Source organism: Melanerpes formicivorus, unplaced genomic scaffold, assembly GCF_026170545.1.
Source record: "Melanerpes formicivorus ecotype bairdi unplaced genomic scaffold, bMelFor1.0.p_v2 SCAF_17, whole genome shotgun sequence".
NCBI classification, from domain to species: Eukaryota; Metazoa; Chordata; class Aves; order Piciformes; family Picidae; genus Melanerpes; species Melanerpes formicivorus.
This window is the reverse complement of record NW_027142369.1, coordinates 11,976,417-11,992,251: the sequence shown is the minus strand read 5'-3', so window position 1 is coordinate 11,992,251 and position 15,835 is coordinate 11,976,417. Positions and strand designations below refer to the sequence as shown.

The 15,835-nt window shown below is 41.0% G+C and overlaps 1 protein-coding gene across 4 annotated transcripts in view; it reads left to right on the top strand.

Moving 5' to 3' along the window:
* Positions 1–5,015: 5,015 nt before the first annotated feature.
* PPM1A (protein phosphatase, Mg2+/Mn2+ dependent 1A) overlaps positions 5,016–15,835 on the top strand; it is a 34,547-nt gene continuing 23,727 nt past the window's right edge. Inside the window, exon 1 of one of the 4 annotated variants that reach the window (XM_068148955.1) lies at positions 5,016–5,041. The gene's annotated coding sequence lies outside the window, so the exon portion shown is untranslated. Of the gene's footprint in view, positions 5,042–5,134; positions 5,474–15,835 lie in introns of those variants that run through there. The other 3 variants (XM_068148956.1, XM_068148954.1, XM_068148953.1) reach the window with 3 other exon arrangements.

Genomic DNA, 15,835 nt, shown 5'->3' with positions numbered 1-15,835 from the left:
CAGCACGGGGGCCAAAATCAATTGGCATACCCCGGTGTCCCATGCCACCAGCTTGCTTCAGACACCAAGCATGGCTGATTTGTTTCATTTTACACAGAAGTTTCAGGACAAGCAGGCTTTCTAGCAAACTTCCATTTCAACTCCTGAGACAGCTGAGATTCTAAAAGAAGAGAAACCAAGTATTTAACTGGTTCTCTTTCCCTCCTTTTTCCTTTTCTTTAAAAAGCTCTCAGCTGGACTGACATTCTTTTTTAATTGCCCCATTTCACATGAAAGCAAATTTTCCTGACAACCAGGTTTCCAATGAGGTTTTGCTACACAGAGGAAAAAAAAGCATGAAATGTAGGTGATTTGCAGATGAGCTCTGGAAACCTCGACAAACTTCATTTATCTTCCTGAGGTGCCTGGATTTTTGCCATCTTACTTGGGACTTTTGAAGGAATTGGGAGGTGCTAAGCTTTTCCCAGATTTCACATAGGAAAAATAGAAGAAAAATAATAACAGTGTTCTAGAGTAAAGCTTTATATTAATTTTCAGCATAAAGGGCTTTTGATATTTTGGTCTTTATTGCACTTTGCTTTTGCTGATCTTCCTGAACTGTAGGTTACTTCCATCAGCAAATTCTTACCATAAAAATAAAACTCATGACTGAGCATTGCTTGTTTTCTGTTACAGCTAGAATAAGAAAACCACATTGTGATACTGCCGATTTTGTACCTGATTTTGTAGATTGAAAATCACTAGCATTTGTTTTTTAAAAGATGTCCTCACTGTTTCCATGTTGTTTTACAGAGCTATCAGGAAAGCATAAATCTCATCTCAAGAGAGGTCAAAGTTTAGCAGTCTTCAAGACAAAGTGAATTATATCAGAACTGCTGCAAGAATGTGGGATGTTTGCACATGATGTTCTTCAAAAGACAAAACTCGCCATGACATCTTTCAGATAAATTCAGTCTAGATGCGGGATACACCCTAGGTGTATGTGTTTGATGATTTAAACATCATGTGATTATTAATCATAGCTATAGTACTGGCATTTTATAGAGTTCCCAATGGCACAGCTGCCTGAACAGATACCTACAGATGTCATCACACCAGGGTGTTGCAGAAACTGTACCAAGTGGATGCAATGCCTGCAGCAGAGTCATCCAGCTGGCTTTTAGATTCTTAAAACAGGTACAGCCCACTGGAGAAGTGATGGCACAGGGAATCAGTATCTAACAAGTCAAGTATGAAGTCCAGGCAAGTTCATGATCACACAATTACAAGCCACACGTATCATTAATATGAAGATTTTGATTAGACAACCTACTAAGCACCATTTTAGCCATCGGAAAATCAAGGGTCTGGTTTAGGTGATCATCTTATCTTCTCTAGTCACAGAGACCACTTAAGACAAAAACCCACTTTCAGAAGACAACTCACTCAACCTAGTTTAGATACCAGTGTGAGAATGGGAGTAATGATCATCTGAAGGTGCCTGTCTCCTTGTACTGAACCAAGATAACTGGGACAACAGCTTGATTATATGTCTAAAATTTAGATTAGTATTATTAGTGCTACAAATCCTATTCCAAATGAAACACCACAGCCTATCAGGTTTTTAGACTGCAGCATGGCTTCAAATATGCAAATTTTAACCCATGGCAGACAATAGAAGAGAGGAGAAACAGGTTGACAAGGGAAGCTGAAAACAAAAGGCTCTGCTTTTTCTGATTTTTTGCATAAATTATTTATGAAAGAAGTACAACTTTTTCACCCAGGGGTCAAGAAACCTAACCAGTTCATATTTGTACTAAATGCCCTGTGTAAGGAACATACAGACACACTTCCAATACTTCATGATATGCCTTATAATAAAAGAAGTTTAACCAACTAGTATTAAGACTCAGAAGAGTTAAAAGGAGCATTGGGCAATAGCAACAGGCAGAGATTACAGTAGACTCATATCTAAAGTACCATTATGATGGAAACATTAAATTGTCATATGATGCCAACAGCAATTGTACTCCCATATTCTCTTCTAATGGGAAATTATGTCATTGGGAACAGCTTCACTGGGCAATGTGTAGAGTTTTCTAAATTGACAGTTTTAATTACTACATCGGACATAATTACCCTTTTGCTTGCCATATCCAGGTTTCCACAGGAGGTACATACATCTATTTCTTTAGTTACACAGACAATTTTTTTTTTAATACCATTCACCTCAAAACTTTTTAAAAGATGTAACAGGAGGCCAAAAAAGATTGCTTAAAAATAACATTACCTAAAAATATACTGTGGAACTGCACATCATTTAAAAAACACCTTATTATGCTACTGGAAATACATTGTTCAAAACAGTGAATTATGATTCTTCTCAATGATTTAGTTCTGGTTTCTGATTAAATGGTTCTCTTTACTGCCTCTCCTTGACTGTTGTTCTAATGAATACAGTGACTACACATCCCTGTCAGCCGTGTCGCAGCTTGAGCTTACACCTAAAGAGAAAAATAAAGACCTGTATGCTGGGAGAAGTAGTCTCATCAACTGCAAATACACATAGCAGAGGCAGTGTTGCAAACAGCTATTTTTTTCTAATTAAATGTGATGTTTAAATACTTTGTAAGTGCTTCTAACTATTGTCAGTAAAACAGGCCAGGCAAGACCAGTAAACTAAAGAAAAGTTACACTTTAAGAAAATACTGTGGTAATTTGACTCCATCCAATTTCCCAAGGAAAACATATAAATAGAAAATGACAGCAGCAAACTCTCTGCTGTCATTACATTCCTGCAGCTTAAAACTAGGGAATCACAGAAAAAAGCTGGGCCACATTATCATTCACTTTTATTTTTTAAAAACTACACACATACAAACACAGCTATATGTAACAGAATCTAAATGAAATTCACAGTTCTATTCAGCGTTACATTTATTCAAGTGGAAAAGAAGGGTGAAAATTAAAATTCAAGTGTACGTGTTAAAGAAGCATGGCCCATGTCTGCAAGAGCAATCCTGTATAACCACTATCTTGTCAGCACATTGTAGAAGTTTGGGGAAAAGAAGATTTTTTTTTTTCAAAGGTGTTTGTTTGTTTTTAAATCTGAACTGAACAAAAATTTTAGCCAATTGTCTTAGGGTGCAACGAGGAAATTAAAAATCGCATTGATGAAGAAATTACTCCATGACCATCCAAAAATCTTTCTTTCACTGTGTTCTGCTTCCTCGCTTCATAATTTTCCGAGAGTTTTGTATTTAAATCTTTCTAAAGGTTTGCTTCCACTAAGAAATTTCTCTGCATTTAACTACAACCCCAAAGTCTGAAAGTTAACACACCGTTGAGCACTACTGAGCAGCGTTCAGTATCATGCTAACAAACGCGATTAGAGTGAATACAGACAGATCAAGTCAGAACTGACCATTCATCCACAGTCAGCAATGGAAACTGGAGATTTTGTAATCACTCCGAAACGCAGTCAATCACAGGGAAACCCTTCAACAGGGAGGTTTTATTGAATTTGTTACAGCTCTTTAAGCTATCTCCGGGTAAGACTTTGCTGGTTTTCTAGATCTTATCTCTGCAACTGCCTTCAATTAACTGCCCCAGTCGCTGGCACACTGGGGGTGAAGCTGCTTGTTACCTACGAAAGCTAGGGCAACATAACCAGCAATTTGAGGACTTTCCAAGCTCTCACTTCAGGGAAACCTTACCATATGACAGTTTGTTCTGATCCCTGTTAAATGATGGAAACTATCTAAAGAAGACAACCACCCTGATTCTCTACGTATCCACTTCACCTTTCTCCAGCCCTCTTCAACATTTCTCCCCCTGTAGTCAATTGCTTCTTCAAAACTACTGTCCATCCCTAATCCTCCCCGTAAAAGCACTCCTGCACGCATCCACCGGCGATTTAACTCTGGTTTGCTGAAATTAGCCGCACGTAGCCTTCACCCCTGTCCTACCTTTGCCTCCGAGCATCTTCTCCTCTAGCCCCGCCACATTCACCTCCCCCCTTACATAGAGTAAGAGGTTTGCCTCATACCTTGCCCTCTAAATTTGTTCCCTGCAGACTGGTGGAGGAGAGTTGCTCCCTGAACATACTCCCGTCATTTTAGTCAACAGGCCAGACTTCATCAAAGGGTATCTGAAAATCATTATGCGTTCATTACTGGTAATCCGCTGCTGATTTTGTCAGCATTTGTGCTTTCAGCGGTGAAACCTGCGGGGCTCCGATTTAGGCGTGTTAAGAGGACACCCCAGAGTGTCCTGCGGCTCTGGAGACGCGACAAGAGCAGGGTAGCTTTTCCTCAGCTCATTCCCGCCAAGGGGCAAAAGCCGCTGCTACCCGCACTCGCCACCGCCGCCTCCCCCTCCTCGCGTCGCTGCGGCTGATCCCTCTAGGGTCTCGGCTTAGGCCTCGCTGCTGTCTCCCTCAGCCTCAAGCGAGCAGAAAGCATGAGATGCTGCTGCCGTCACGGGACCGCCACCGAGATCGGCACTGGGACCCGTAACAGGCACCTCCAGCAGCAGTCTCCGCCGCTCCCCTGAGGGAAAAGGGGCCGTACCGCTGACGCCTTTGCCCACCACCCCATCCGATGCGTGCCTCTCCCACGCGCCCCGCGCATGCTCTTTACGGCCGGGCCAGGGGACGGAGGGTGATGTAATACCGCTAACGGCCTCGCGCCGGGTGTCCTCCTGCTCTCCCCCCTCCCCGCTCTCTCCGTCGCCTCTGCAGCTCTCCAGTCCCAACATCCGGGTATCCCGCCCAGCTACGCCAGAGCCGGGTTTTTGCTCTGAAAAGCGGCTCTTGGTCGCGTTTCGGTGCTGTTTACTTTATTTTTTTTCCTAAATATAACTTGGGCTTGGTTTCTGTTTTGTTGGCTTTGTTAATTCTTCTTTCAACGGGGGGGAGGAAGGGCGGCCGGCCGCTGCGTACCGACCACGAGAAAAAGCCGGGGCGCGCCCGCACTCGTACTCGCTCCCGCCTCTTTCCCCCTCCTCCAGCTGCGCGCCTGCGCAGAAAGGCGGAGGAGGAGGAGGCGGCGGCGCAGTGCGTGTGTGTGAGGGGCGGGGGAGGGGGGACTGACGGCGCTCCGCGGAGCTGCGCGAGTGGGCGCGTAGCTCGGGCAGGCGGGCGGGAGGAGACCGGGGAGGGGGGGGGGGTGGGGGGGCGGCGGCGGTAGCAGCGACGGCCGAGGCCGAGCAGCGGCGGCCAGCGAGGAGCGGAGGCGAAATGAGTGCTGGGCTCCCCCTCGGCAGAGAGCCGCTCTCGACAGCCGCCGCCTGTGAATGAACTGAGGCGAGGCCGCCAGCCGGGTGTCCCCCTCCTCCTCCTTCTCCCCCTCCTTCCCCCTTCTCCCCCCGGCCCGCCCGCTGCCGGCCCCACTGCGGACGTCCCCGCCTGCCCCCGGTCTCCCTGCCCCCACGCACCTTCGGAAGCGCGGCCCTGCCCGCCACAACCGGCGCCGTCCGCCGCGGCCGGGGGGGGGTAAGTGGTGCTGCGCAGTGCGGGGGCCTCTGGCGGGCTGGGGTGAGGGGGTGGCGGCGGGGCCGAGCTACGCCGGGGCGCTGAAGGGCCGCGGCCGCCGCCTCAGCCCCAGGGCCTGTAAACACGCGGGGGTGGCCTGCGCGGGGGCTGCTCTCCCTCTCGGCTCTGCGGGATGGGAGAGGGGAGGGCCTGTGGCGTGGGAGGAAGAGGGGGTCGTTCCTGCTGTAGCCAGTGTAAGGAACGAGTCGCCATCCCCGGCGGCAGCAGCTGGTACCCGGTCGGAGCGGCGGGAGGGAGGGAAATGGGAAGGGGGGCGGCGTGGGCTTGGCTGCTTTGGGGTGGTGATGCCAGGGCCTCCCCCCAACCAGCCCCGGGGCTGACGGTGGCCTGGGCTTGGGGCATGGCTGCGCAGTTTCTGCATTGCAGACGCCTTTGCGAAAGGGTAGAGGGTAGCACGGCAGCCCCTTGGAGCTGGGCAAGGGGAATGAAGAGGGTGAGCGAAGGGGTTTGGGCCTGGCTCAGGTAGCAGCTCCCGTCTCCCTCCCCCCCATCCCCCCGCCCCTTTCTTGGCCGATTCAGAGTTCATTTAATAATGGCTATAAACAGTCTCCTCTCCTATCGCCACCCAAACGCTTAGAGCACGGCACTGGGGGGAAAAAAAAAGTATCTATTTATAAAGCACCCCGCCCTAGCGAGGGTCGGAGCATCAAGTACTCCCCAAATAGTGACATTATTATGTAGCGGGCGGTTTTCCCTTTGCCAATGCCTTTCAGGCGTTTAAAGTTTGAGAGCGATTTCGCTGCCTTTGAAAACAATGTCGTAAGCAAAGGTTAGGCTGATGATCTGTAATCTGTCATAGAGTACTCCTCAAAAGTCGGTAGAAGAAAACGCTCTCCTCATTTAGAAAGTTGTCCAGTGATGGACTGGATAATTGGGCTTGCATGTTACATGCCAGAGGTTCAGAGCATACGTCTAACTTGTCTTACGTTAGCTTGTATTGTAGTGGATAAGGTAGAGCTTCAAGATTGGCTGCAGGTTAATGGTTTCACAAAAATTGATTTTTGTAGACAACTGATATGTTTGTATTTATGTGATCCAATCAAAATATTTCAGTGTTGCCGTGTATCACTAAATGTGCAAAACTAACGTTTAACTTGACAGCATACTTGAGAGGAACTTAATTTCTTTAGTTGTGCCTTTTGTCAAATGAGAAAGTCCTGGTCATTGAGATGGCCTATGTGGTAGCCTTAATGTTTAAAGTCCTATATGCATACAAAGGGTTTGCTGTTTTTTTTAAGCAGAAGGCAGATTTAGATCCTGAAAGGTTTGATGCTAGGTGATATGTTTTCCTTAGATTGTGATGTTTACAATCAGAGTAAGTAGAATCATTTTATAAAGTATAAATTCTAAACCTTGTAATTCTAGGAAATGTCTTTCCAAATACGAACCCATGTAACACTTTCCTGAGCTGTACATATGCTGTTTCAGTGGTTTGGTGGCTGAAACAGATCTGTGAAGCACTACTGAAATTAAAGCAAGACAGCTGCTGTTGCTCAGGACCCTTTGTGAATTGCCAAACAACCAAGGAATTGTGCAAGTTCTACCCGCATTTCTTCTCTGATAGCTTCCCTTCTGTTACTATTCGTAGTTTCTCTATGAATAACATCAGAGACAGTGGATGGAGGGGAAAAGTGGAGTTGAGGAAGTTTTACATTTTACCTGTCCAGTCAAAGTAGCAGTTAAAGGAAAGGTGTTGAAGAACAGCAGTTTTGGTAGATGTACCAGCATTTTTTCCCTGGGGTAGGGGCAGCTGCTCCTAAATTTTTTCCCTCTGGGCCTTTCTGGGTCTACCTTTTGTATAAAAGACTGGGCTGAGACCGAAAGTCTTGCTGATGCATCATACCAGTTATTAATGTTTTCCTTACAGACAGATATCTGATAAAACCTGGAAAATGTACCTTGTACTGGAGAGAGCTAGTCTGTACTCTCCTGCTTTTCTGGCATAACCATGTTTTTCTCATATGGAGACACAGCCTAGCTCTGGTTTATAGATTTAGTCCTTTGGTTGGTGGTTGTCTGGTAAACCTTTCTCCCCTTGAGGTACAGAAGAAAACTATACCTGTTTTCCAAGTATTTACTTAACTGTCTGTAGGTGAGCTTGAGATACTTTTGTTGAAACAGAGGAGGAGAGATGGAAATGCCAAATGACTGGTGAAGCTTGCAGGTCTAAACAAGCATGGCTTATTTAGTGCAGTTTGAATTAAAGCAAAACACAATTATTTTTTTCTATAAAATCAAGCTAGTTACTTCTTATCTGGAGCGCAGCTTATGCAGTGAAGTTGAGTCATTCTTGCTGAGATAGCATTTTAAGAACTGTCATTAAAATGCTTAGATGTTTAACTGACACAACATAATTTGTAAACTCATGTAACTGGTATGTTTTTGAATGCAGCTGTCAATAAGAGATTTTATTTACACTGTTCCTGTATAGTGGAATATCAAACAGCTGCTTTCACAAGATGACCTAAATATAAGTTAATTATCAATAATGTATTTCTTACTGAAATACTGACATTACTGTTGACTTTTTTTTTTTTTAACATGTTCAGATCTGTTCTGATGTAAAAATACTTTTTCATTTTTTTTTAATGTAATTGGCCTCACAAAACTGCATTGCAATCAAGTGATGGAATAACTTAGGTTGTGCTATTAAATAAGCAGGTTTTGGAACAGGAAATACGGTAAAATAATTGTATTAATTGTCTTTGCAAACTTGCAACTCATTTTACAGACTTGAGTAGTAGCAGTGTTTGAAGTCAAGACAATAGCGGATTAGCATAGCTACACTTGAGATAATACTTATTCTTGTAATTTTTGCTCTTCTCATAAATTCTACCTCACTTTTATGTCTTTTTGAAACCTTGCTGTATCATCCATAGCTATTTTTGAACAATGAAGCCCAAAGTTTCATTTGTTCTTTTGAAAATTAAGATCTTTTTGGATGCTACTTTGTTAGTGGAGTCTTACTGATCTGTATGGTTTTAGTCACAAGATCCAATTTTCAGTTAAAAATAGTAGGATAAGTGATGAATTTCTTTGAAAGTAAAACACACTTAACTACAATACTCTTCATTGAATGGCAAACTGCATAGCATAAAGTCCACATAATCAATATGTAATCTGTTTAAAAAATGCTGGTGGTGTTAGGATATTTAGAAGATCCAGGGAATTGTGATTTTTATGGCATTATGTGCATTCCATTAGCCAGTGCATAAAAATCTTGTTTAAGAAGGATTTATGTATTCGAGCCATGGTGTGATGTGGATCACAGTAGAAAAGACATTATCTCATAGAATCATGAGATGGTTTTGTTTTGGAAGGGATCTTTAAAGGTTGTCTAGTCCAAGCATCTCCTTGTAACTTCTTTATGTTGCTTCTGTTGCTGTCTGTGAAGGAACAATTCAAGATTTATTGAGATTTAATATTGCTATAGTAAATCATTTACACCTTCAGATAAGAAAGTATGCTTAGACCAAGGAAATTGTAATTGGCGCAGGAGAAGAAAGGCAAGTGTGATTTCATGGGAATGAGTAAATTGCTTCTTGTTCCTGGATAGGGGTAGTATCCAGCTGAGTGTTACTGGTATTAAACCAATGTTGTTAAGGTCTGCTTTCCAATATTTCTATCTGCTATAGGGTCTGCTTTTATCTTAATTCCACTAATCTCTGTTCTGTGTTCAACCACATACTAAGTTACAATGGTCTGTGAATTCTCTTTATTTCTGCTTGTGATTAAATTGAATAAACTTTTATTTTTAATTGGGAAGTTTAGTTGCTGTTTTCACCTAGTGGTAAACAGTTGCTCAGGTGCTTTTTAAATAGCTTTTATAAGGAGGAGTTTGGAATAAAAATTTCTTTCATCTACAGGTAGTTCCTAGGAACTTCTGATGTTTAGAGTGTAAACTCTGTAGCAGTACACTAGCAAAAGAGCATCCAAGAGTGATACAATAGAAAAAAGAAAAAAAAAAAACAAACCCAAAACTGGCTAATCAGGTTTCAATATTGAAATGTAGAGAGATGCTAAGAGTTTACACATAGCAGAAAGAAGTACATTAGCTGCTCTATTGCTGACATCTTAGTTCTCAGTTCAGGTAAGAATATTAAAATAGGTTAAAAAGGCCTCTGAAGTCTTCTAAGATAATAATTTACAAACTCAAGCTCAAGTGTAACATGACTTGTATTTTGATAGCTGCAGTTTAAATAAAGCAAAGCACTTAAATGTGCTTACACTGATACGCCACATGCAACTGAATTATGTGGGACTACTCAGATGTATGATGTTGCTCTCATGCTTAAATGCCTTGCTGGATTGTAACCTAGAGGATGAAATATGCTTTCATGTTTGGGTCTTAGATGTAACTCAAAAGATTTTCTGTACCTATGCATACAATTAATTTTAACTGCCAACTGCACTTTTGATCTGAAATTGGAATTGTGGTCTGTTTTGTTCTTGTCCATATGTCATAGCTATTTGTGCATAAAATTTGGTTGTATTTTTCACTTAGTAAAGACCCTAATATGCAGTAGTCATGAGAACTGTGTAACCTGTGCCTAAGGTCTTTGTGTCTGGAGACAAGTTTAAGGAATTCTTTGGCTATCTGCTAAGCAAAATCCAATCCTTGGAAAGAGGTGTAGAATGCAGAAAAATGTGGGCAAGTTAGTATTAAACTGTGGGAACATTTCATACAGGAAGAATGCATTTTTATCAGTAAATTTTGTGTTTCCCCCAGTCAATTATAGTAAGTGCAGACCCTTCTTAAAAATCTAGTACTGCTGCTCTCCGTAAAGAACCATTCTGAGGCTGTAGAGTGAAGCTCTGGCAGTTAGAAAATGCTGGCATTAGCACTATTAATTTTTTGAAGAACAGATGAATTTTAAAATGCCCTTGTTTAGTGACCAGAATATTTAGAGCTGCAGTGAAGTTTGTCTCAGGACATCACCTTACTGCCATGTTCATCACAGACAAATCTCTGATCTATTACTGATAGAAGTGAACTTGGTAATCAGTGTGGCCCTCAGAGGAATGCCTTCTGTCCTGACAGTTGTTTATATAAAGACTAAAATAATAGAGATTTTCCCCCCCCCCTTTTTTTTTTTTTAATATTTGTATGTAGTTTCAGGAAAAAAAAAAATCTGCTTTATTGCCGCAGATTTGTCATCGTTTCTCCTTGTTCTTTTAATGAGACAGGAATGCTGGGGATGTGAGGGCAAAACAGCTTTGTAAATAAAAGCTCTGTGTGTGTACAAATGAACAAACTTCAGCTTTTCCTAAGCTTTGAGGATTTGACTTCCAGGTCTTAATGTGCTTCTGGCACAGTTTTGATGTCATTTCCTTGCAAGCAAAGCCAGGTTACAGATGTACACTTCAGAAACATTTCCTATTTTATTCCCGTTTTGTTGCCATGTGTAGTCATCGGGTTTTAAGTCTCCTCTATACAACTTTTCCTATATCCTTACCAAAACAGTGTGGTTTTGCTGATGTAGAGCCCTACAAATATTTTCATGTAAAATGAAAGACCTGGGATATTGGTTATGTATCTTGACTTATATCACAGTATTGAATACTTGGCTAAACAGGAAGTCTTTGGCCTTCATACAAACATAATCTTCTAATTGCTGAGTGCATGCTTAATGGTTTTTTCTCTAATTTATTTTTCTTCTGCTTCTGAGCACTGTCTGTATAAACTTTATTTTCACTTGGATTTTGTCTTTACATATTGATAAATAAATTACTTATAAGACATATCTGAAAGAGTTGGCTGATAGTATTGAAATTATGGAGATCTGAAGTATGAAAGCTTTAAATGATGATTTTTATTTTTTTTTTTTTTTTAGTACAAGGGCTACAGGTTAGGGATGATAATGTGATAATTCCATGTGTTTAAATTTCTTTAAGCTGTATAGGACTGTATTAACTTAAAACTTTAAGATGTTTGTGGTGTGGTTATCAGCGGAATGGTATGACAGAAGGGTGGTGCGATCCTCTAAGAATTCATACACATTACTGTAGATGACAATACCAAATTACTTGAACTGTAAAAAAAGTGGCAGTTTCCTGAACTTCACCACGGATATGAGAGGCAGTAAGTGTCTTTTTTCTTCTTTATTTCAGGAATGGTCTAATTGATACACTTTGTGTTCTGTTGTTTTTCACATTACTGTTATTCAAGCCTCCCTTTGGTTTTGGAGTCTCAGTAAATAATACCATTGGGACTGTTTTACACACAGCATCCTTTTTCTAGTTTATCCTAACACTTCCACTCAAACATCGACAGGCAAATTGTTGGTAGCCACTGCAGTGGCTTTCAAAGAACCTGAACGGGCCTGGTCAGTCTAAGTTGTTCTTATCTAAAGACTTTTTACCCAACATTTTCTTCTTTTTGATAGTCTTGAGATGGGCTAAGAAAGAAAATATTCCTCTTTGAATCTTGAACTTTTTTCTTTATGGCAGATACTGTTTTGATAATACTGTCAGTGAGTGAAGATGCTGAGGCTTGAAGTTGTAAATGAGAGATCAAAAAAAGAAAGAAATTTAAAGAACAGGGGATTGTAGCTATTACTTGAATCTTTAAGTATGTTCCAATCTGTTCAATTCTTGGACTTCAGTTGCCAGTTAGGCTCATGATGTCTAGAAGTCGGGTAATAATTGAGTTATGATAGTAGATGACAATCACAGGACGCTCTTGTTATCAGAAATACTGCAAAACATTACAGTGCCTTTTTATGACTTGATATATTTCCATTCTTCTGTTATAATTTTCTGTTTGATTTTTGCCCATGTTTTGTTTCTGGTGAAAATACATTGCTGTGTGTAGGTCTGCTGGAGTAGCTGCGTTGCACTGTATACTCTTTCTGACATGAGCATTTTGGTTGGAATTCATATTCTCACTTCTTTGCCTTGCTCTTTCAAAAAATTACTCTTGCTGTATCTCATTGGTTTATAAAATGAAGCAAGGCCTTTCTCCCTTCTTCTGTCTGTATAGACTGCAACTTCCTTGGATATCCAGTTTATTTTTACAATGCTTGCTTCAATGAGGCTTTGAATTTTGGCTTGAGTCTGCAGGAGTTTGTGTACTGTTAACAAAGCAATTGTCAACTCTCTGGGTCTGAAATGAGTGTCTTTTGTTTATCTTCCAACACTTCTAAGTAAGAAATCTTTGGAAAAAGAAGTATAACCAGAAAGGTGCTGAACTAAAAACCAGCATGGGCATGTTTTTTGCTTATTAATGCTTTCAAACAAAGATCTTGGCTTTTTCATTCTCCTACTATTCAGACAGCAGCGTATGAATTTATGCAATTACCTCATGGATTTTCATAGTACTTCTTAATGCTATTTTGGCTGTCTGCACGGGTTTTCATAGTGATTGGGCTGCTCATACTTTGACACTGGTGCCCATTGCTGGTTTCTTGTTTCTTATGCTTTCCCACCTCTAATTTGTAGTACAAATATTTAGAAAGAAGCAGGAGTTCTGTCTGGACCAATAAATAGTACTTCAATTGTGTGAGGGTGCCAGTCGTGTTAGGATCCTGATGAGTGACAGGTACTTGTGGATGCAGGTTGCATCTCCTCTCAAAATCAGTGTAGTGATTTTTCTATTCACAGCAGTGGTTCTAGTGTTTGTGGAAAGAAGTTATTTTCTTCAAGAACAAACCATACAGCAAAATGAAAACAACTCTATAAAGAAATTTTGACATTACCTCACTGTCTTTCAAATTCATGCAGGATCAATTTGTTAGAGAGATGAATGATCTTTCCCAATGTCCAGGGGCTGGCTTTTTCAAAAATCAGATTACATATATCTCCTTTAGAGAGAATTTGAACCTCAGCCAGTGTGTATTTATACTGAGAGCAGCAGCTCCTAGTTTAATCTTGTAGCAGGTTTAGTTGTCTGCAGGAAAGGTAGATGGGAGCAGAAAAACGTGTTTTACCAAAAATGAAATGTTGGTGGTGGAAGGATGTTAGAAATTAGTTTAGACTTCCAGAAGACTTTTGGAGGCCTTAGCCATCCTCCCCTAAATCCTACCTACCCCACCAAATACACTCATGAAAAAGAACTTGACACAAGAAAACAAGAAAGATAAAATATTTTGCCATTGTAGTATGGAGGGGGTATTCAGAAAGGCTGTCAGCTCCCAGCATGAAAAAATAATTTTAAGCAGATGTAGTGTTTTAAAACCAAAACAAGTTGCAAAACAACCTAGTAGTGCCTGTGGACCAGCTATCAAGAGGTGAGAGTTCATAGGCGTCTGTATTAGAGATGCAGTGATTTCTCTGCTGTGAAACAAAGTTGTTAATTGTAATCACTGCTGCATATTAGTTACAGGGAGAAAGGAAAGACAACTGGGGAAACATTGAAACAATTCATTCTTGCACACACACAGTCACCATCTTGTTTACCTTGGGGTTGTTTTGTCCTGTCTCTCATTTGTGTCCATGTATAGATGTTCTTCCCTCTTAGAGCTTTGGTATTTCTCTGTACTTTCTTTAATGTTTCAGCTGTCTGCCTTTTCTTGTTCCTTTTGTCTGCTATGTGAAATAGCTCCTCCATCTGTCTTAAACAAACAAACAAAAATTAATGTTGTTACAAACTATCTTACCTGTATGGAGAGTTTCTTTTTTACTTCTGTCAATCCTCTTACTGAAATGCAACACAGATGACAGTTGCATCTCCAAGAGCAAGTATTCTGGTGGCTAAATTGTGTATTAGTCCTGCTTCATTAATCTAGACCTATTTCTGTATTTCTTTTACTTTTTCATGGACTGTTTACATCTAGCTGGCCACATATTGCTGTTTCTGAAAGTCCACATTCAGAAACATCAGCTGTAGTTTTCAGTACTTAGGTGCTGCTGAACCATGTCAGAACTCAGTTGTATAGCCGCCAGTAGCTTTTAAATGGTTTCACTGTCGAAAAGCTTTTTCATTACTTCATTCAGCCTATGACTGTGGTGTAATTATGTGTCCTCATCTGCATGTTTTATTTTAGTCATTCTTCTGATCCCTGGGATGATCTCTGACATGTTGTTAATGTTAATTGATTTGGGGTATCCTAGTGTATACTGTCATTTTTTCCCACAGTAAGCCCTAACTTCTGAAAATATTGCCACATTTGCACAGTTAGATGCTGACTAGGTACTGCTTCCAGCCTGTTTAAGGCAATGGAAAAGTTCCACAGACCAGGCTCAAGCTGAAGTAATCAAATGCCTTTATTCAGTAACAGTCTGTGTAATTTGGTGGCTTGCTCTGTGTCCTGTAGTTCAAGTAAGGGTTGCAGTCTTTATGGTGCTTGTTACAACACACAGGGCATAATGTCACTTGGAGAATTGTTCCGGGGAAGTGGAGTACGAGGGATATTTCTCAGCTTAGTTCAAACAAGTGCCTGTGACTTCAGTGTGGTTCATATAAGCAGCTTATCCTAGTGGAAGGAACACAACTTGGACATTGTTTTAAAAGGATTATCAAACTACATACTGTTAAAGTACAAGTTTCAGGTGGGGGTGGTTGGTTTTCTTGACAAGAAGATCAACTGCTTGTCTGAATTCCTTGGAAAAGTAAGTTCTTGCATTTTACAGGGGTGTATGGAGTTACATAAACTGTCCTTTGTGAACAATTTAAGACTTGTCTTCACTTGAACCTTCAAGTAAATTAATTATTAGCTAGCAAAACAGTAGAATTTATCTTCATGTGTATCAGAAGGTGTTCTAGCTTTGCTGTCTGGATAGCACAGTTTGAGGGACAAATGAAGGGGCAAAGAGATTTCACACATTCCAGTGTTGTATCTGTGGTTGTCCGTGGTTCTCCATGGTCCAGTATACTAATTACCCTGCTTTTCTTTGCCCCTCTGTTCTCCAGTTGCGTTTATTTTCAAGGAGTTTAGCTACTGACTCTTTGGCATGCTCCATTCATTATTTCAGTTTTGTTTCTAATGCTTCAGTCCTTTGAATTTCAACACTCTTGTGTTTTATCCAAGATCTTTTTGCTTGTCTTGTTTTGTTTTTTTTTCCCTGTAGGTCCAGTACAGTGTCCTTGCTTTTCTGTCTGCAAAACTGCAACTTTAGTTTTATGTGCACTTGCTGTAGAGCCTGTCTTTCAGTTTGACCTCCATAAAATTAGTATTTCAGAAGTCACAGTTTAAATACACCCCAGAGATGCTTACATGTGTCCCCTGCATATTTGAAACTAATGGAAGTCACTGATACGGAGATGGTGAACCAGGAATCATCTTGGGTTAAAACTGAGTTTACTTAACTAATCATTGTGGCAGTTGCAATATCAGATGATGTTTCGGAGTTACCATGTCTGAA